Consider the following 21,533-nt stretch of genomic DNA (forward strand, 5'->3'; position numbering starts at 1 on the left):
AGGGAAGGGAACTCTTTGCATAATAGACATTTATTAGGGGGTGCTCTTAGGGTCAAAACGTGGAGAAGAGAGACCCCAGAAGCAGTACTAGGCAGAAGGGATGTCCAGCTGTGATATAGCTCTAAAGACAGCTTCTTGGGAAGCTCTGGTGCTAGAATGGACCTTCAGCTGTGTCCCTACATTGGGTGGCCTGGACATTATTATACTTTCCTGTTGATCAATCAAGGACTATGTGAATCTACAAGGCAGTATGATCTTTGGTGAAATAGATTTTTCCTGGATGTGGCAATCCTCACAGAGGGCTGACAGTTAAGAGTCATCTCTGACACTACTCCTAGGAGATGGGAGAATCAGCCTTCCGTTGCTGAAAGGGAAATGACAGCAGTACCTCATGGAGTCCACCAAAGGTACTTACTGCAAAGTGTGAGAGCAGCAACCTAAACTGGGAGTGGTTCTCTACACTCCAGCTTACATGTGGAAGTAAGGGAGGGGCAGTGAGGTGCAGGAGCCCTCTGAGCCCTGCCAACTCCCTCAGTAAACAAACCAGACCTCTGCTGCAGGATGAAGCCACACACGGAGGACTGTTGAAAGGAACTATGAATTGAATAAAACAGACACAATAGAAACAACCAGAAGAGAATATCTAAAAAATATATTTTGAGTGTAGTTATCAGAAAGTTTGAAGCCATATGCACAGGAAAACTCATATCATGTAAAAATAAGGAACAGAAGAGAATTATGTATGATGTTATTATGAGAAAAAATGGTATAAGGAACAGAATAAAGTTGGTACAGATGATAAAATCCTGCCAGAAATAATGTCTGTGAAGCATGTAAAGGATCTGTAAACTAATATTTCTAAAAACCTTAAAGATGTTGAGAAAATGATAAAAATTATTAAAGAAACCATAAATCAAAAGTAGATAAATTTTACCAATTATGTGAATTGAGGAAAGGAATATTTGGAAAAAGAGGTGATAGCTCACAAAATAAACTTGAAAATCATTTCATGAATGAAGACTTACCTAGAAGAAACACAAAACTAAATTAAATACAGATAATAGCTTTAAAAAATAGAAGACTAAAATGACAAAAAACTTAAAGCCCCCTCCCAAAAAGTTAGATAACTAAGACTCAAGGTGATGATGACAACTATCAAAAATAAAGAAAATCCAGTAAACATTTAATAGAGGTTTGGTTGGAAGAAAAAAAATAATAAATTCTGAGACTATAATTTAAGAAAGATTACTGAAATAAAATAAAAATCAACTTAAAATACATAAATACACACACCACACAATGAGTTTAATCCTGTCTAGTCTTAATGTAAAATGCATGCAAAAACTGTATAAAAGAAAGGAAAACCCTTTGGCTTCTAAAAAAAAAGAACTAGTCGCTTAAACAGGAAAGAATATTAGGTATCTGAAATTTTTGACACTAACACTTTATGCCAGAACTCAGAGGGGTAAGATATTTACCATGTTTTATTATTTCTCTATCTTCTTTCCAGACCTCCCTTTTATGTGACAAATTTTATGTGAGGAACATAATATGTGTCTGAAATTCAACATGTCTAAAGTTAACTGCAATATTTTTACCCTTAATCTTGCCATCCCTTTGTAAGTCATTACAGTAAATATCATGAGGCACAATGTCATAAAATTAAGTTTTTTTTTTTTTTAAGATTTTATTTATTTATTTGACAGAGAGAGAGATCACAAGTAGGCAGAGAGGCAGGCAGAGAGAGAGAGGAGGAAGCAGGTTCCCTGTTGAGCCGAGAGCCTGATACAGGACCCTATCCCAGGACCTTGAGATCATGACCTGAGCCGAAGGTAGTGGCTTAACCCACTGAGCCACCCAGGCGCCCTAAAATTAAGTTCTTAATGTTATTTTCTCTAACTCATTTTATACTGCAAAATAGGCAACTGAATTGCAAATAGGAGTTGAGATTTGCCCAAAGTATTCCAGCTAGTTAGTGGTGAGGTTCAAAAACCAATTTATCTAATCACTAATCCAACATTTTCTTTACTAGCATCCTTTTGGTAAATAAGTTAGCTTTATTGATATACTGTTTGAAACTTACTCCAAATTCAGAAAGATTATGAAAAAATATTTTAAATATCTCATGGAATTATATAAACTGAAATTCTTTGTCATAGAATTTCTGTAAAAATGCTTCTATGTGTGGATATTGGAAAGAAATAAACATTTACAATCAAGATAAAAGTATCTGACTCCATGGGATTATAATAATACATATCTGCTATAAAGAATAATAAAGCCTACAAAGAATATGGTTTCATATTAAAAGAAATTTCAAAGTTTAAATACTACATTCCCATAGAATTTATCCCCAAATTTAATCACCAGGAGGAACAAGAAACACACAAAAACCTCAAAGTTTATTTTGAGAATGGAAAAGAATTAAAAAATCACGCAGTAAAAGAGAATTGCCAATATGTGTGAATTTAAAAATATGCCATATGATTTCACTCTTAAGTGGAACCCAGAAAACGAAACAAATGAACAAACAAGCAAACAAAAAAGCAGAATCAGACCTATAAATACGGAGAATAAAATGATGGTTTTCATGGGGGGTGGTTTCAAAATAGGTGAAGGGGAGTGGGAATCCAGGCTTCCAGTTCTGGAATGAATAAGTCACAAGAGTAAAAGGCACATCATAGGGAATATAGTCAAAGATGTTGTAATCATGTTATACGGTGACAGATGGCAGCTGCATTTGTGATTAACGCAGCTTCATGTATAGACTTGTCGAGCTACTGTGTTGTACATGGGAAATGGCACAACACGTGTGTCAACTCTACTCAGATTTAAAAAAAGTCTGCTGAAACTTAAAAAAGATAAAATTAAATGAAAAATTACATTAACTAAAATAAAATAAAATAAAATAAAGGCATACTTCTTATTTTAAAATGCCTTAGACATTATTGCAGAGGAAAGAATTGGGTCAGAAGCTTCAGAGCAAGGCTGCCTGGGTGGCTCAGTCCCGTAAGTGTCTGACTCTTGGTTTTGGCTCAGGGTCATGAGATTAAGCCCCATGTCAGACTCTGTGCTGAAAGCTTAGAGTCTTCTTGTCCTTCTCCCTCTTCTCCTCTATCCACTTGTGCTCTCTCTCTTTTTTAAGGATTTTGTTTATTTATTTGCAAGAGAGGGAAAGCAAGAGCAGCAGAGGGGAGGGGCAGAGAAAGAAACCTCTCCAATTTAGTGTTAACATACATTTTTTTCCCTTCCAATAAATTGATTCTTATATAAAGCTTCCAACCTCAGCCAATTGGTTTATCACCTCCAAATATATGTTCATCTATTCACTTGGTTATTCTTTATGTTGTTAATACTTATTTCAGTATCTACAAGTTATCAGGCAATATGCTAAGTATAAGCAATTTTGGTCAACTTTTTATTCAATGCATGTTAAATACCCTTTTCTCTTCCTTTGATTGCTCCTGCTTCCAGAGTCTGCATTTGTTTCCAGACCCAGATTAAATCTCATTTCCAGCATTCTTCTCTGTCCATTTTGCTCTAAAATGGCCTTGTCTCTGAATATCCAAAAATGTTCTTGTCCAGACAATTCCTTTACTGAGTAATTTTACATTGACTTCGGATATCTTTGAATCACAGAATCATGGAAATGATGGTTGATGATGAAATCTCGTTAAAATGAAAATATGCTTTCCCCTGATTTAATCTACTATACCTCAAAGGCAATCTTCAGTATTTTATATCAATACCATTAGGGATGAGGAGCTCACCATTTTTTAAACAACCATCTATTCTATCCTTGGAGAATTCTGATTGCAATGAAGTTCTTCCTCTACTTGGAATAGCCTCCATGTGTCCTTTAGACTTCCCCACACTGGCCCCTAATTCTGCACAGTTGGCAGCAAAAAAGACTGGTAATTTACAGAAACTTATTTTTATGCCATTCAGCATCCATTCACCCTTCCTCTGGGAACTATGCCCTATTTTCCACCAAAGGAAATTTCTTTTCCCAGTCTTAGTCTTTTAAATGAGATTGGCTCAGTTACAGAGAGGATGTGTTGCCCATGCTCCAGCCAATCAGTGTATTGACATGCACATGGCAGTGATTTCTGGATTGGGAAAAAGCCTAGGTCAAGCCAATCATGGTGAAAATTTTCAATTCTGAATTTAATTTTATTTGAGCTCTATGACAAGTAGACTTAATCCTACTTAATTTTTATTCCTCCCCATTTCCATTTTCCAGGTGACCTCACTGGAAAATCTACCAAATATTTAAAGAAATTAATATTACAAATATTAATATAATAATATACAAATTCTTCTAGAAAGTAAAAGAGTAAACAGTTCCCAACTTGATCAAGGAGGCCAGAATTACCCTATAAACAAAACCAGACAAATATTTTTTTTCAAGAAATTACAGAGCATTAAAAATAAAATCATAGAAAATAAACATTACAGACCATTACCCTCATACATAGTTGGAAAAATTCTCAATGAATGCTATTAAAAAAAATCCAACAATATATAAAAAGAATAACGTATGATGATCTAGTTGATTTTACCACAGAAACCTAAGTTTGGTTCAATACTTGGTAATCAATTAATGCAATTAATCTTATTAAAGACCAAATATGTATGTATATAGATAGATAGATTTAGATATATATGATTATCTCAAAAGATGCAGACAAATCATCCTATAAATTTCAACACTTATTTATATTAAAAAGTTTAAACAAACTTGAAGTTAAAGAAAAATTATCAATCTGATAAAGGCCACCTACAAAAACCTACAGCTAACATCATTTTTAATGTGAAAGACTGAATGATTTCCTCTTAATATTGAAACAAGGTAAGGATGCCTGCTCTCTCAATTCCTATTCAACATCTTACTGGTATTCCTACCAAATGCAGTAAAAATTAAATTACATTAAATTAAATAAAATAATAAAACAAAATCAAAGTAATACTAAGTGGAAAAGAATAAATAAGCCTATAGTCTTTTCAAACAACATTATCATCTATATTGAACACACCAAACCCTACAAAAAAGGTATTTAAACTAATAAATAATTTTAACAAGGTTATAAGACACTGGATAAATATAGAAAAATAATTTTATTTCTCTATACTAGGAATGAACAGATGGATTTGAAATTCACCAACCAGTACCACTTAAATAGCATCAAAACTTAAATTGTTATGTAAAAATTTATAAAGTATGTCCAAGAGTTATATGGTGAAAACTACAAATACTGATCAGAGTAACCAAAGTAGATCTAGGAAAGCAGAGAAATATACAATGATCATGTGTCGGATGACCAATATTGTTAAACTGTCAATTTTACCCAAATTAATCTACAGATTCAACATAAATCAAAATACAAGCAGACATTTAAAGCAATCAGCAAACCAATTCTAAAATTTATGTGGAAAAGAAAAATAACTAGAATAGTCAATACAATTTTGGAAAGAAGAAGAAGAAGAAGAAGAAGAAGAAGAAGAAGAAGAAGAAGAAGAAGAAAGTTGGAGAACTCATACTACCTGATTTTAAGATTTGCTGTGAGCCTGCAGAAAAATGAAATTGGACCATTTCCTTACACCACACACAAAAATAGACTCAAAATGGATAAAGGACCTCAATGTGAGAAAGGAATCCTTGAGGAGAACACAGGCAGCAACCTCTTCTACCTCAGCTGCAGCAACATCTTCCTAGGAACATCGTCAAAGGCAAGGGAAGCAAGGACAAAAATGAACTATTGGGATTTCATCAAGATCAAACGCTTTTGCACAGCAAAGGAAACAGTTAACAAAACCAAAAGACAACTGACAGAATGGGAGAAGATATTTGCAAACTACATATCAGATAAAGGACTAGTGTCCAAAATCTATAAAGAACTTAGCAAACCCAACACCCAAAGAACAAATAATCCAATCAAGAAATGGGCAGAGGACATGAACAGACATTTCTGCAAAGAAGACATCCAGATGGCCAACAGACACATGAAAAAGTGCTCCACATCACTCGGCATCAGGGAAATACAAATCAAAACCACAATGAGATATCACCTCACACCAGTCAGAATGGCTAAAATTAACAAGTCAGGAAATGACAGATGCTGGCGAGGATGTGGAGAAAGGGGAACCCTCCTACACTGTTGGTGGGAATGCAAGCTGGTGCAACACTCTGGAAAACAGCTTGGAGGTTCCTCAAAATGTTGAAAATAGAACTACTTTACGACCCAGCAATTGCACTACTGGGTATTTACCCTAAAGATACAAATGTAGTGATCCGAAGGGGCACGTGCACCCGAATGTTTATAGCAGCAATGTCTACAATAGCCAAACTATGGAAAGAACCTAGATGTCCATCAACAGATGAGTAGATAAAGGAGATGTGGTATAAATACACAATGGAATACTATGCAGCCATCAAAAGAAATGATATCTTGCCATTTGCAATGATGTGGATGGAACTAGAGGGTATCATGCTTAGTGAAATAAGTCAATTGGAGAAAGACAACTATCATATGATCTCCCTGATATGAGGAAGTGGTGATGCAACATGGGGGATTATGGGGGTAGGAGAAGAATGAATGAAACAAGATGGGATCAGGAGGGAGACAAGCCATAAGTGACTCTTAATCTCACAAAACAAACTGAGGGTTGCTAGGGGGAGGGGGGCCAGGAAAGGGAGGTGGGGTTATGGACATTGGGGAGGGTATGTGCTATGGTGAGTGCTGTGAAGTGTGTAAACCTGGCGATTCAAAGACCTGTACCCTGGGGATAAAAATACATTATATTTTTATAAAAAACTAAAAAAAAATTAAAAACAAAAAAAGATTTGCTGTGAGGCTAACAGTAATCAAGAGAATGTTATATTGGGATATGTGGATGGCTCAGTGGGTTAAGCCTCTGCCTTCAGCTCAGGTCATGATCTCAGGGATTGAGATCATGAGATCATTGAGATCATGGTCTCATGATCCCTGGGATTGAGCCCCACATTGGGCTTTCTGCTCAGTGGGGAGCCTGCTTCCCTTTCTCTCTCTGCCTGCCTCTCTGCCTGTTTGTGATTTCTCTATCTTTCTGTCAAATAAATAAATAAAACCTTTTTTAAAAAGTAAGGTTAAAAAAAAAAGAGAGTATGTTGTATCAGTTAAAACAACATTTGACAAAGTGTCTCTTTAAAGAGCTAGAGACTAAGATTTTAGGCTGGTGGTTGTTAGGTTCTCTGATGCCACTACTCAACTCTGCCATTATAGTATGAAAGTGGCTACAAATAATACATAAACAATTGAACATGACCACATTCCTATAAGGGAACAGAAACTAAAATTTGAATTTCATATAATTTTCAGGTGCCATGAAATAGTCTTCTTGTATTTTTTTTTTACCATTTAAAAATGAAAAACAAAAACAAAAACAAAAACAAACAAACAAAAACCCTATTCTTCATTTAAGGTTTCCAAAAAAAGAGGCAATGGGCCAGAGTTTGCTGAGGCCTGGTTAATGAATACACATATGATCAATAAAATTGAAATAAATCCACTTATTTAGGGTCAATTTATTTTCAACAAATATAAGGTGACTCAGTTGGGGAACTATTAGTCTCTTCAATAAATGTTGATGGAACAACTATAGATACACATTTTGAAACGGGAAGCAGCCAGAAATCCCATGGATCCAAGATTGTGTCTGGTTGATTTAGTTAGTTATTGCATCCTTGCGTGCTGATGTGGATGACCTAATGAGAGAAAAAACAGTGATGAAGCAGGAATGGGAGACATCTTGAAAGTCATGGGATTGAATAAGTAAGAGAAGAAAGGGTCCAAGGCAGAGTTAGGGGTTCCCATCAGGGAATGGGCCTGAAGAGTCTGGCAACCAAAATAAGGCTCTTTCCTGCTCAAAGTGATGAGCCTAATTTGGATGATGGTTCCTTATCTGAGGGGATGCTACAAAAAGGGGCACAGAACCCCAGAGAAGGGGATTGCTGAGTCATAGATGGGAGATCTGAGTCACAGCCAAGTCTTTATTCAGACAAAACTTGGAAGGTAAATCAGAACTATCATGAACTACTAAGAATGCAAGTGCTATATGATCCAGCAAGTCCACTTCTGGGTATTTACCTAAAGGAAACAAAATCACCAAAGATAAAGATATATCTTTACCCTGCATTCATTGCAGCATTATATATAGTGGCCAAGACCTGGAAACAATCTATGTGTCCATCAGTGGATGAATGGGTAAAACAGATGGGGCATACATACACAATGGGCTATTACTCATCTGTAACAAAAAAAAAAAAAAAAAAAAAAAAGAGGGAAACACCACCACCATTTTCAACAATATGGATTGAACTCAATGAAACTCTTCTAAGTGAAATAAATCAAAGAGAGAAAGACAAATGCAATATGATCTCACTTTTATGTGGAATTTTAAAAGAAACAAACCTGTATAGAAATAGAGAACAGATTGGTAGTTGCCAGAGTTGGAGGGTGGGTATAGGGAAAATGGATAAAGGTAGTCAAAAAATACAAACTTTCAATTTTAAGTTCTGGGGATGTAGTGTTCAGCATGGTGACCGAAGTTAAAAATACCATATTGTATGTTTGAAAGTTCCTAAGAGGGTAGATCTTAGATCTTCTCATCACAAGAAAAATATTTGTAATTATGTAAGGTGATGGATAATAACTACACTCATTATAGGAATCACTTCATAATATATACATATATCAAATCATTATGTTAGACACCTTAAACTAATATAATGTTATATGTGAATTATATGTGCTGCTGAAGGGAGCACACTTATGTGAGTTACACGGAAATAAACTGAAGGGGAAAAAAAGAAAAGCGAGGTCAATTAAGAAACCTAAAGGACAGGGAAAGTTCATCTGGAGGGGGTTGGGAAGGTGCGCTCAGAGAGCTAGGATGGATCCCTTTGGATGTCTGGAACCATAATCATAGCAATTAACACCACATCTCTGGATCAAGGATGGATAATTCCAAACCCCACCTGGTCAAGTCTCCTACTACAACTCCAGGCTTTGCCAAGATGGACTCAGAAATCAGGAGACCCTGGGCCTGATGTTTGAAGGCTAAGTGTGGTCAGCAGCAGCTTTAAGAAAAAAATACTCATTGACTTGGTTCTATTTGTTTTGATGGATATGCAAAATATGTGTAAAGTGCAAGTGGATTGATTTTAAATGTGATAAGTTCTTTGCTAAAGTAGTAGGGGAGAATAGCAAACATATAAACTATGGACCATAACATATAAATCCTTTTTGAACCCAGAATCAAGCCATTCTTAAATATTATTTGTATTCCCTATTTAAGCCAAGATTTTGTTTTTCTCTTTTGGAACACTTCCTTGAAATGGTAGAACTTATAGGGGGAGGGGGGTGGGGGAAATGTGACCCAATAAGCAAAAGTTGGCTCTAAGTATGATTTTGCAGGAATACTAATAACTATCATTTGTACTCTATTACAGGTTGTAAAATGCTTTCAAAAATTGGATCTCATGTATCCTTACAACTAAATGACTTTTGTCTTCCTTCTACAAATGCAAACACAAGACACAGAAAGATTAACGGTTTTCTTAAAAATACGCAGGGAAGGGGTGCCTGGGTGGCTCAGTGGGTTAAGCCTCTGCCTTGGCTCAGGTCATGATCTCAGGGTTCTGGGATCCAGCCCTGCACTGGGCTCTCTGCTCAGCAGGGAGCCTGCTTCCCCTTCTGTCTCTCTGCTTGCCTCTCTGCCTACTTGTGATCTCTGTCAAATAAATAAATAAAATCTTTTAAAAAATTATATATATATATATATATATATATATATGCATGCAGGAGGGCACCTGGGTGGCTCAGTGGGTTGAAGCCTCTGCCTTTGGCTCAGGTCATGGTCTCAGGGTCCTGGGATTGAGCCCCACATAGGGCTCTCTGCTCAGCAGGGAGCCTGCTTCCCCCCTCTCTCTCTGCCTGCCTCTCTGCCTACTTGTGCTCTCTCTCTCTCTCTGTGTCAAATAAATAAATCAATAAATCTTTTAAAAAAATACGCAGGGAATGGCAGAATCCAAACAAAATCCAGGCTTTCTGACCTCCAGTCTATTGACTGGATCAGTATTCTACATTAGTATATCACAGGGCTACCAATTATCACAGTCCTGTGGGGTGTGAACAGAAAATGCCCATTCCCAGGCTTCTCCCCAATAAATTCTGATTTGTTCAGGTGAGGCTGAGGAGTCTTTCAGCTGCCCTGGAGATGTCACTCATCAAAGGATTTACTCCACTATGCACCTTGGGACTCCAGGGTCACTTGCCAGCCCCAATCAGGCAAGGCCTTAAGACAGACCATATGTAACTGTGCAGCCCCCAAGAAAACTGCCAGCCTTGGAACAGAGAAACATGAATCCTGATGTCTGCTCTGCCACTCTCCTGCTCTGTGGACTTAGGTAAAATAAGTCACTACAATGAAACTTCAGTTTTCTAATTTCTCCCAAATCGAGCTAACATGCAGAATTGCTACAAAAATTAGAACAGAGAACGTTCAATCAACACCATCTCTTATAACTGCAAATAAAGTGTGAGAGATCAAAATCTGGTGAAACAGGAAAATATAGGGTCAAAAATAACCATCGGAAAGTCAACAGAAGAAATGGGGTGAAAAGCAAATGAAATCATTCATTCATCTGTAAGTTCCCTTGGTTGAAAGTTCCATTTTAATTGTGGCATGAAATTAGCAACCCATTGAAAATAGTCTGAAATAACTCACATTTAGAGTTATTAAAGGAGCTTGATGAGTTTTACACACACACACACACACACACACACACACACACGCGCGCGCACACACACACACACCCCTGCAGGTTGTGCTTTTAAACAGACCTAAATGAAAACTTCTGGAGCCCAAAATAAACTCCCAAGTTGGTGACATGTAAAATTAGCTCCAATGTGTAAGCATCTGCGAAAGAGAACGGAGAGAGTCTGTTACAAAGATAATGATCATGATTGAAGCCTGCCGTGGAAGTGAGGCCTTCTGTGGAGACAGAAGCTGGAGGGTAATATGGGTTGCTGTCCTGACAGCAGAGAGCCCGGGTGTCACTGCAGCGGAAGCTCATTAATCCCCTTTGCCTCAAAGCCTGTGCTTGATCGGTGTCTCCCTCACGGGCAGCTTTGCTGGAGTTCTTCGTGTTACTTCTCTACGGTGCGTTCTTCCCTGCTCAAGACGCTTGTGTTTTACAAGTTGAGAGGAGGACACCTGCTAATGAATGATTCAAGACACACAGGTGGCCCAGGGCTGGGCCTGGCAGGCGGATTCCTGGAACGGCGCCCCCATGAGGATCCTATATGCAGATTGAGAGCCTGCCAACAGCCAGATTCTTGCTTAGTCAATTATGCATAATGGCTGTCAGTCAAGTGCTCCTGCTTGTGTCCTCCTGGAAGCCAAGGAGGGGGAATAAACAAGGCTGTTTGTAGCTTAAGGGCAGCATGCTTACTCTGGTGCAAGCAGCAGCAACAGTGCAGGGCTGGTTGTCTGTTCCTTGTCTGCAAAGTACAAGGTCCGTAGTGAGGCTACAATACACTGCATGATTCACCCTTGTCTGTCTCTCTAAACACATTTCCTACAACTCACCTGCATCCATTGCATGCCTCAACAATGCAGAATGACTGTTATAGGTTCAGTTGTGTCCCCAGAAATCCATATATTGAAGTCCTAACCCTTCAGTACCTCAGAATGTGGCTATGTTTGGAATTACAGGCACTATAAGTGTAATCTGGACCCAGTTATACTGGATGGAGATGCGCTCCTAATCCAGAAGGACTAGTATTCTAAAAACAAAAAAGAATGAAAGGAAATTTGGACAAAGACACACACACAGACACACACACAGTGGGAGAAGTCCATGTGAAGACAGAGGCCAAAATCAGAATGATGCATTTACAAGCTACCGAATGCCAAAGATTGCCAGCAAATCCCCAGAAGCTGGGGAGTGGCATGCCCCCCTTCTTCTTCAGAGCTTTCTGAAGGAACCAACCTTGCTGACACCTTCATCTCAGACTTCCAATCTCCAGAACTGTAAGACAATATAGTCCTGTTGTTAAAGCCACTAGTCTGTGGTACTTTTTATGACACCCCTAGCAGAAGAATGGAATAGTCTCCAAAAAGATTTTTATTAAAACGTGGCATTTGCCTATATATTTCCAGAACAGCAGAGGTATTAAGGGTGCAAGGTTTGGAACCAGACAGAACTTAGTGTGATTTCCAACTTAACCACTTTCTAACTGTGTGATTCTAAACAAGACACTATTAGAGCCTCCACGTGGAGCTTTGAAATGTCATTAAGAACATAAGCACTTGGACTTCAGAGAGACTTGGGTGCAAATCCTGGTCATTTACTAGCTGAGGGAGCCTGAATGCACCTCTGTTCTGTGTCCTATAAGCAATGGGTGTAATCCTTTTTCTTCTGGAGCCTGTGAGAATTCAACGTCCCAGTGTACAGAAAACTCCTACCTGCTGCTGAGCCATGCAGCTAAGGAAGCAGAAGGGATTTGCTCCCTTGGAAGTAATTTCCCTTGGGCTCTCTGGATGATTCTATTTTTCTTGCAGATTCCACAGAAGGGCGGCCTTCTCAGAAAGTCTTGCCAGTCTGGTTAGTTATGTCCTACAATCTCATCAAAGCTTGTTCTCAAGAAGCACATGTGCGCATGTTCACGCCCACACACAACTGAATTGTTCTGAAGTAGCTTACGTGCAGATTCTCCATACTAGACTAGATTGTCTGAGGGATAAACCTTGTTTTTCAATTCTGTATCTCCAGTTCTTCACAGCAGAGGTTTTCATTAGATATATGATGAATGGATGGATGGATGGATGGATATCAGGCAAAGTGCTAAGTCAGGTTAAGAAAATTCCAGAAGAGTGTTCTGTTCTTCCTCCTTGATGGCAGTGGGGGTATACTTGTGTCTTCTTCCTGGTGTGGGGACGTGGATCTCTAAGAAAGGGAAGTGGAGAAAGAGCCCTCCTTCATGGTGGGAAAGACTCTGGCCAGATGAAAACAGAAGAACCCCTGTGTGGCTTGTCCCTAGTTTCTGTCAATACCTTTCCCTTTACAGCACTTCCCACTACCCCACAGGCTAGTGCACGCTTTCTCAGCTGGATATCACAGAAATTTGTGAGCCAGGCCAGGGAGACTCTGTTCCCTTATGTATCAAGAAGGATACTGAGACAGATAAGTTTCCCAGAATTACATAAGTTAATCAGAGACAGACCTGGGACTAGACCACAGTTAGATCATGGGGCATCTGGCTCTTCTTTACTAAATCTTGTCAGCCTGACTTCATGGAATTGGTTTCTGAAATAAAGCTTTACTTTTCTTCCCAAGAACTAGTCAATAGACATTTTGTGAAGAGTCAGCAAGCATGAACAGACAACTAGATCCTCAAAAAAAAAAAAAAAAAAAAAGAGTCAGCAAGCATGGGCTTTATGGACTGGTTTTTCTGGGGACAGCATGCTCCTGGAAAATAGGAACCTGAGCATAACCCATGCAAATTTAGGAGGAAATCTCCAGGACTAAGAAGGAAAATGCTAGAACAGAACATCACACAGGAGGTGAAAAATGTCTCCATGAAATTTTACTCATGGGCCTGGTTACTAATTGGTTGGTAATTCCCTGAGTCTCATTATTCTTACCTGCAAAAATGAAGTTAATATAATCTGCTCTGTTATTGAACTCATGACAATCCTTTGTAATACAGACATGAAGGCCACCCCAAGTTTGCAGCAGACATACAGAAGGCAATTCATCTGACCTTAATCACAGTTGGTTCCAAAGTCTACGCTCAAGATTAAAATTAAGTCCAAATCATCCACTAAAATCCTTCAGGAAAGTCTTAAGTTGAAGACTCAGAATTTCTCATTCATCTAAAAAACATCCTGCTTTTCCCTCCAGTGTACAGACAGATTGCTTCTTCCTTCCTTAAGCACAGAAGACATTGCTGACTTGCTTCTACGGAACATGTGGTAAGAAAAATATGAATATTTAATATAAGACTCAGACTCCAACAGCACACTTCTGTCTCCAATGTCACATGCAATCATGGAAACATTCAGAGGGTTAGATAAATGGGGGTAGAATCACCTGCTTTCTGTTCATTGTGATTCCATCTCCCTCTTCCTTTTTTTTGTTTTCCATCTCTGTCCTACTTTCTCTACCATTATTACCAACATCACCGTTATTATAGGACCATTCTTTACCAGTGTGCACAGTTGAAACAGGTAAATCAAATATGTGTATTATGCAAGACCGTGGTGTGTAGAAGTCAGAGATTTGAAAGCCCTTCCTTGCAACTGAATTCGCCCACTATGGGCTGAACCCTATAGTCATTATTTAGGATCCTGTGACTCAGCACTTGCCACTTCAGATTACACAGCCCAACCCTATCTCTGCCATCCTTTTTTCAGCTTCCCTGAGAAACTTGACTCAGTTCCTGCCTTGCCCTTGCCCAATTCTGTTACAGATTCCCAATGACCATTAGGGAAAAGGAGATGCAGGATCCTAGAGGGAGCGGAGTTGAATCTAGGAATTGGCAGAAGTAGCCTGAGCTGAGCTTGACTCCAAATGTCTCACGGCCAGATTCCATAATTAACTTATAGTGCACGAGGACTTGATGGTTGACATGATGTATGTGCGTGTGTGGGTGTGTGGGTGTGTGCTTCCCTTACATACTGTATTTCACTAGTGATCTGAAGTTAAAGAATCAGCAAACATCTGAACCCTGTTCTTCTGGTCATGGAGAGACTCAAGGTGATTTTCCTCCTCATTGTATCTGAGTTAGGTCTGATAAAGTTGACTCTTTCTATGCCCCTCCCCACTTCTTCGGGGTGTTAGAACTTGCATAGGTTGAGGTGGGAGCAGGGAATATACTAATCAGAGGCCAGATCTAGAGATGCTCCTAACCCTGTTCAAAAGCCACCACTAAGGGGAGGTTTCCACAGAACCTGATCTCTCTTCCTACACTCTCCCAGGATTCCTATCCCCTATTTCACTTATGCTGGTTCTTGGAGACAGTGGAAGCAGGCTCTGGAATGTTCTGCTTACTTAGAGTCTCAGAATACTCCAATTCTTCCCCCAGACTACAGCCAGAGGTAGCTTTTAAATTGTAAATTTGACAAAGTAATGTACTGCCTAAACCTGTCAGCATCTACCAGTTACCCTTCAAGGCAGCATTCACAGTCCTTAAGAAGGCTTTCAAATCACTTGGCAAGCCAGCCCAAACAAACTCTCACACTTTATCTCTTACCACATCTTCACAGAGTGCTGCTGGATTAAATTAGGGATGGAGGGGAGGAACAAATGGCACATAGAGAATATACAAAGCAATGTTCTTTAAATTCTCAGACTCTGTGGATCTCATGTATAATCTGTTTAACTCATTGCCTCTCCAGCCTAGTCCTATTAAATAAGAAAACCAGAAATGTTTAACTTTGCAATGGACCATCTACGTGATGGGAAAGACGTTGAGCAGATTTTCTCCACATTTTGTGAGGCTCAGCCTCTACTCAACCTTTAGGAATCCAACTTTATAATACAACTTGTTTAAAGATGGGCCTGATGCTTTCCCTTGTCACTGTTCTTCGGGATTCCTCAGAAAAAGGTGTCAGGTTCAGTGAGCACATAATGAATGTTGGGGATTCCGTGCCACCATTTTAGCAGTGCTGAAATGGATTCTGAGTAAAATCCTGATCTGCTTTAGCAAGAATGAATGTTTGAGAGCATTCACAGAGCCATGGTATCATGTTTCTCCACAAAAGGCAGAGAAAAAATGTGCTTGCACCTTAAACTCAATATGGCAAGTGCATGACCAATAAAAAAGAGTGGCCCTTGAACCTCACTCCCATTCCCAAAGAGAATCAAAGCACAGGAAGCAAGAAAGGCTCAGAGAGGATTGACAACTACAATGTAGTGAGCAGTTGGCAAAGAGCGGTTGGTGGGCTAATTCTGCAGATATGCAGCTGACAAAGCGCGCTTTTGCCAAGTGAACTACAACAGCTAAATAAGCAGAATGGGACGTTTTCCGTAAACAGTATAATCAAGGACTTTGTAATAAGCCATTGCCCATATCAAGTATATAGAAGTATGCTTGAGAAGTATACAGAAGCTCAGGGCACATGGAAAGGAATAAACATACCTGGAAGAAAGAAAGGAGAAATGCTTCCTCAAGGCAGAGTGAATGCAATTCCCAAAGCCATGGTGAGTTGAGGAAGAATATACAAGTGACTATTGGAATTCTAGAAGATATTATGTCAAGTGGGCTGTGTAGGACTACATTTGAGTTAAATGCAATGTGTATAGTTCTCACACAATAGTTCAGGCCATCTCAATCTCTTTTAATACCTCATAAAATCTTACATATTTTAATTCATATCTGCACTTTGATGAATGATATAAAAATAAAATTTCTGGTCCAGATTCTGAACACTGTAGCAGTCAAACCAGGCAGATAGCAGCAGTTTTACCTTTGCACATAGGGTGAGACAATATTGTGCATTTCATTCATTCAGTGAATTCAACACATATGTATTGGACAAGCACATTCCCAGGCACTGAGGAGATACTGCTAAACAAATCAAAAAATAAACAAATTGATACCATAAAGGACTGAAAGATCATTAAGAGGCAGTGTTATAAGGGAACATGATATTTTCAGATTGTGATAAGTACTAAAATGAAAATGTAATGGTGTATATTGAAGAGGGCAGTGACAGCTCATTTAGATAGTAGAACAGGGAAGGAAAGACATATAGGAAGAAACTGAGGGAAGAGGACTGTGTGGACAGCAAGGCCAGGAGGGCCTGAAGCAGCCCCAATCAACTCCTTTCCAGTCCCAAGTGAAGGGAAAAAAAAAAAAAAAGAACTGGCATTTCCCAGAAAGATGCAAAAGATAGATAAGAGTTGGAGCTGGGCATCTTGGAAAAAATAGTCACAATAACTGAACATCTCTATAGCACATGAGAGATGTCAAAGGAAGTCACCTGACTTAACCGCCATGACTAACCAATGCAAGGTTTAGAACAGGAGTCAGCAATTGACAGCCTGTGGGTTGATGCCAGCTGGACACCTGCTTTTGACAGCCTCCTCGTTCATTCACATATCACTGATGGCTACTTTCACACTACAATGGCGAAACTGACTACTTGCAATAGAGACTGTATGACCTGTAAAGCCGAAATTGTTTCCTGTCTGGCTTACTACAGGGGGAAAAAAAATGCCAACAGGTGATCTAAACAGATTTCCCGAGTCCAATTCACATTCCTGTAGATGGCGCTGTACGAAACTCGTTCGTGTTTGTTAATCTTGGTCCTTAGTTGGAAGACTGAGTCCTTGAGGGGGCACCATATTTTAAGTACTACATCCTGGGACTTTCAGTAAATAGACATTCAATGTCTTGTCTTGATTTCAACAAAAACAAAAACAAAACAAAACAAAACAAAACAAAAAAAACATATGGGACTAATAAAATAAATCATTTATGTATGTATTAACCTAATATTCATTTCATTAATGAAATATTTCATTAAATACAGCTATTCACTTGTATCATTTCCTACTACATCCAAATTATGTTATCAAGACTGAAAAGGAAGGGTCAATCTATATTGCTACAGTAATAATGACAGATAAAAGTCTTAATTAGTGTTTCATTTCATCATAACTACTGCTTCTTAGTGAAACAGGAGAAAGAAAACTGAAATGGGAAATTAAGGAAGGTAACTTACCTCCGTGTACTAGAAAAAACACTTACCTGAACTCCTGAGCACCCAATTTTTTCCCTAGGAAATTACTTCAAACACCTAAATATTCCACAAAATATGGTTAATAATGAGAATCTTCAAGAGCTCAGCATTAATTATCACATTCATTCATCCATCCTTATTAGTTGCTCTGCCACCATCTCCTTTTATACAATAAATCTCTACAAAACGTAAGGCTTAAGACAACCATCACCATGTTCTATTGCCTCTCAGAATTCTAGGGGTATGAGTAGGCCCAGCTTGAAGGTTTTTGCTTCTCATGTATTTGCTGCCAGACAGTGGATAGAACAGTAGTTATGCCAAAGGTTCCCTCACTCACATGCCTGCTGGTTGGTGCTGGCCATTTACTGGGATTCCAGCTGTGGACATCTGCTAGAACACCCAGCCATGGCCTTTTTATGTAGCCTGGGCTTCCTCACAGCATGGATGCCTGCATTCCAAGAGCTATTCCCAAAGCAAGAAGTGGAAGTGGCCAATTTCTTATAGTCTGGACCTGAAAACTGGCAAAGTGTCCCTTTTCCTGTAACATATCAGAAGGGCAGTCACAGAACCCAGCACAGGGAAAAGAGTCAATAGAGAAAGCACCAAAGAATGTCAGGGTCTTGTTAAAAAACAAAACCAACCAACCAACCAAACAAACAAACAGAAAAACTCTGCAGTAACGTCAATTGTAGACATCACTCCCAAATTTAAAATACATTCACTTACTCCCAAGATCCCACTCACTTCCATGATACCAGAAGATTATCATACAGATTACTGGGCTCAACCTCAAGGGCTAAATCTTTTCATTTCAGTCGGCTCCTCAAAAGTGGTGCCCTCAGTACAGAGCTTTGGTTTCTGGAGTCTTTCAATCTGAAGACTTAGAAACTAAATAGACATATCCATATCCACTCAATTCTGACCCCATATCCACTCAATTCACAATGGTGAAGCTGTTACATAATAACATCTACTTATCCTCCTTTAGAACAAGAAGGAAGACGAAATGCATAAGGACCTCACTTGTCCACAGCAACTCTGAAATCCCAAAAGGCACATTCTCCTAGATACTAGTTCCTAGATCTTATGTGTGTTCCCTCCATTGGTTTCTCCAAGTGAGTGTCCACAGACTTCTGATGAGGGACATCGGCTTCAGGACATCGATGTCCTGTATTATTGAGGTGAAAGCGATGCCAGATGAGGGTTCCAGGTTGTCTTAAGAGTCCTCCATTTTACTGCCAGCTTTTTTCCTGACTGCTGTTCTTGTTAACCTTCAGTGAGAGACTCTTGATCTACTGCCAGATGCTGAGGTAACAGTCTTCCTTAGACCCCCTCACCATACCACTCAGTTACCTATATCTTATCCTTATAAGAAATTCTTTTATTTTTTCTTCATATTCCTTATAGTGGACCTGTTTTCTTGATAGAAGCCAAATGAATAACCTAATTATCATCCTGACAATACATAATAATATGCATTTCATGTAAAGATATGTAAAAGAGTAACTAGGGGACATGTACTTCAGATAAGTGACATTTTTTCTGGGTCCTTTAATTAATAGAGATTCTATCACAACACAGGAGAGATGGTAGTGACAGTATAGAACAAACAGTATTGATTCTATTGATTTGAAAATGAATGGTTTTGAAAAAAAAATCACTCCTATTAATAGTAGCTGGTAACTTTTTAATCACATAACTTGGTTACCACTAGGCTTCCTCTATTTCTCCTGTTCATGAACTTCCCTTTTAGTCAGGAAAGCTTTGGAATTCATGACACCTCACAGCCCCTCCTTCTGATTCTCCCCCACCCCCCGCAGCGGTCTCTAAGGAAAGCTGCTATTTATTCCCAGCCATGGCACGCTCAGGATGGAGAATCTTAATAACTTCCTTGTTACCCCTGAGTTGGCTCTTTGTGGCCCCACTTGATTACTCTATTTGTAGTACATTCCCAGAACTTCAGGCACGCCCATGAACAAATGCGTGTATCTTTAAAAAGCATTTTCTCAAAGGGAACATCAATCATTTCTCAAGCCAATTATAGTCTTGCTGTTATGGGAAGAGTTATATCTGAAATTGCAGTCCCTGAGTTTTAGATTCCATTATGTCACAGCTAAACTGTTGGACTCTGAGCCATCTCATATAATTTCCATGAACCTCAATTTCCACAACTGTAAAATCACACTTATGACTGTCCTCCTTTATCTATGGTGGATATATTCCAAGACCCCCAGTGGATACCTGAAACCACAGGTAACATCAAACAATTTTATATACATATATATACATATACATATAACTTATATATATATAGCGTTTTTCCCCCTATATATGAATACCTATGATAAAGTTTAATTTACAAGTTAGGCACAGTAAGAGATTAACAACAATAATGAATAATAAAATAGATAAAGTACAATAAAATATTGTAATAAAACTTAAATAAATGCACTCCTTCTCTTTCTCAAAATACCTTATTGTACTATACTCACTCTTCTTATAATTATTATGTGTGATGATAAGATGCCCACATGTGAGGTGAAGGGAGGTGAATGTTGTAGGCATTGTGCCATAGAATTAGGCTACTATGGACCTTCTAATGGTATGTCAGAAACAGGATCATCTACTTCCAGACTGCAGTTGACCACAGGTAAGTGAAATCATGACAATCAAAATTGTAAATTAAGGGGGGCTATTGTAATGCCATCTTTCAGATGTGTTATTAGGATTGTCAATGGTATTGGTTCAATGATAAATAAAATTTATCATTTTGTTTCAAGACAGCCTTTGTTTCCATCCATTAATAACACAAAAATAGGAAGATTTAATAGTCTAGAGATCTAGAATTTCATTCTTTAATCTCAGATTTTGTTTTATTTTTTTTGCCATGTTGTTGAAAATTAGATAGAATGTATATAACACAGCTCAAATAGTGTGTGGTACATGGTGGGTGCTTCGCATTGAAGATCCAGTAGAAGCAATGTGAGGTAGGAGATGCCATTATGATGATAGAGGTATTTCGTCCAGGGGATCCAGGAATACTAATATCCTGCCTTAATCAGCTACTTCTGTTCTCTGCAGGCCACTGGGGAGAATAAGAAGCAAATAAAAGGCAGGCTACCACTTTACTAAGAGCTGGGTCTTTGTCTCAAGAAACATGCAGATTCACATGGACTCAGATTCCGGGAGACTTGGTCTTGTTTAGTTTAAGACTAGAGTAGCTTTCTCCCCCCATAAGCCCAAACTTATGTCTTTGAACCCACCATTCACACTGAGGTAAAAAAATTCACTGACCAGAGGTGTAGAAAAATAAATACAGAGAGGGAGCCAACATGACAGAGTGTATTTGTGGCAGTGTATAGATCCAGACTGGTCTATACCTCCTCATAATGAAAGAAGAAGCCCGAGTCTAGCATTTACTCAGAACAGAGAATGTCTCTATGGAAATTAATATCCAACATGGCTGGAACCCTTTTACCCCTACTTCTCTGTCCAGGTGGGAAAAAAGTTTCCAAAGGAACTCCATATGTACATGTATTTCAACTCATACCTATTTAAAGCTATATGCTTAGGAAAATGCTAATTCAGAGATTTTAATTTTAGAAACTCTCCCCTCACTGGGACCAAAAATTTGTGTATTTACCCATGACTTGTCATTGATATCTCATGAGTAGCTATACTTGGGGCAAATATTTATTTATTTGTTTATTCATTCATTCATTCATTCCTTCATGTATTTT

The 21,533-nt window shown here is 38.6% G+C and overlaps 1 pseudogene; it reads right to left on the bottom strand.

Moving 5' to 3' along the window:
* LOC122890228 overlaps positions 1 to 11,586 on the bottom strand; it is a 74,911-nt pseudogene extending 63,325 nt beyond the window's left edge.
* Positions 11,587 to 21,533: the final 9,947 nt, after the last annotated feature.

This window comes from Neovison vison, chromosome 11, assembly GCF_020171115.1.
Source record: "Neovison vison isolate M4711 chromosome 11, ASM_NN_V1, whole genome shotgun sequence".
NCBI lineage: Eukaryota > Metazoa > Chordata > Mammalia > Carnivora > Mustelidae > Neogale > Neogale vison.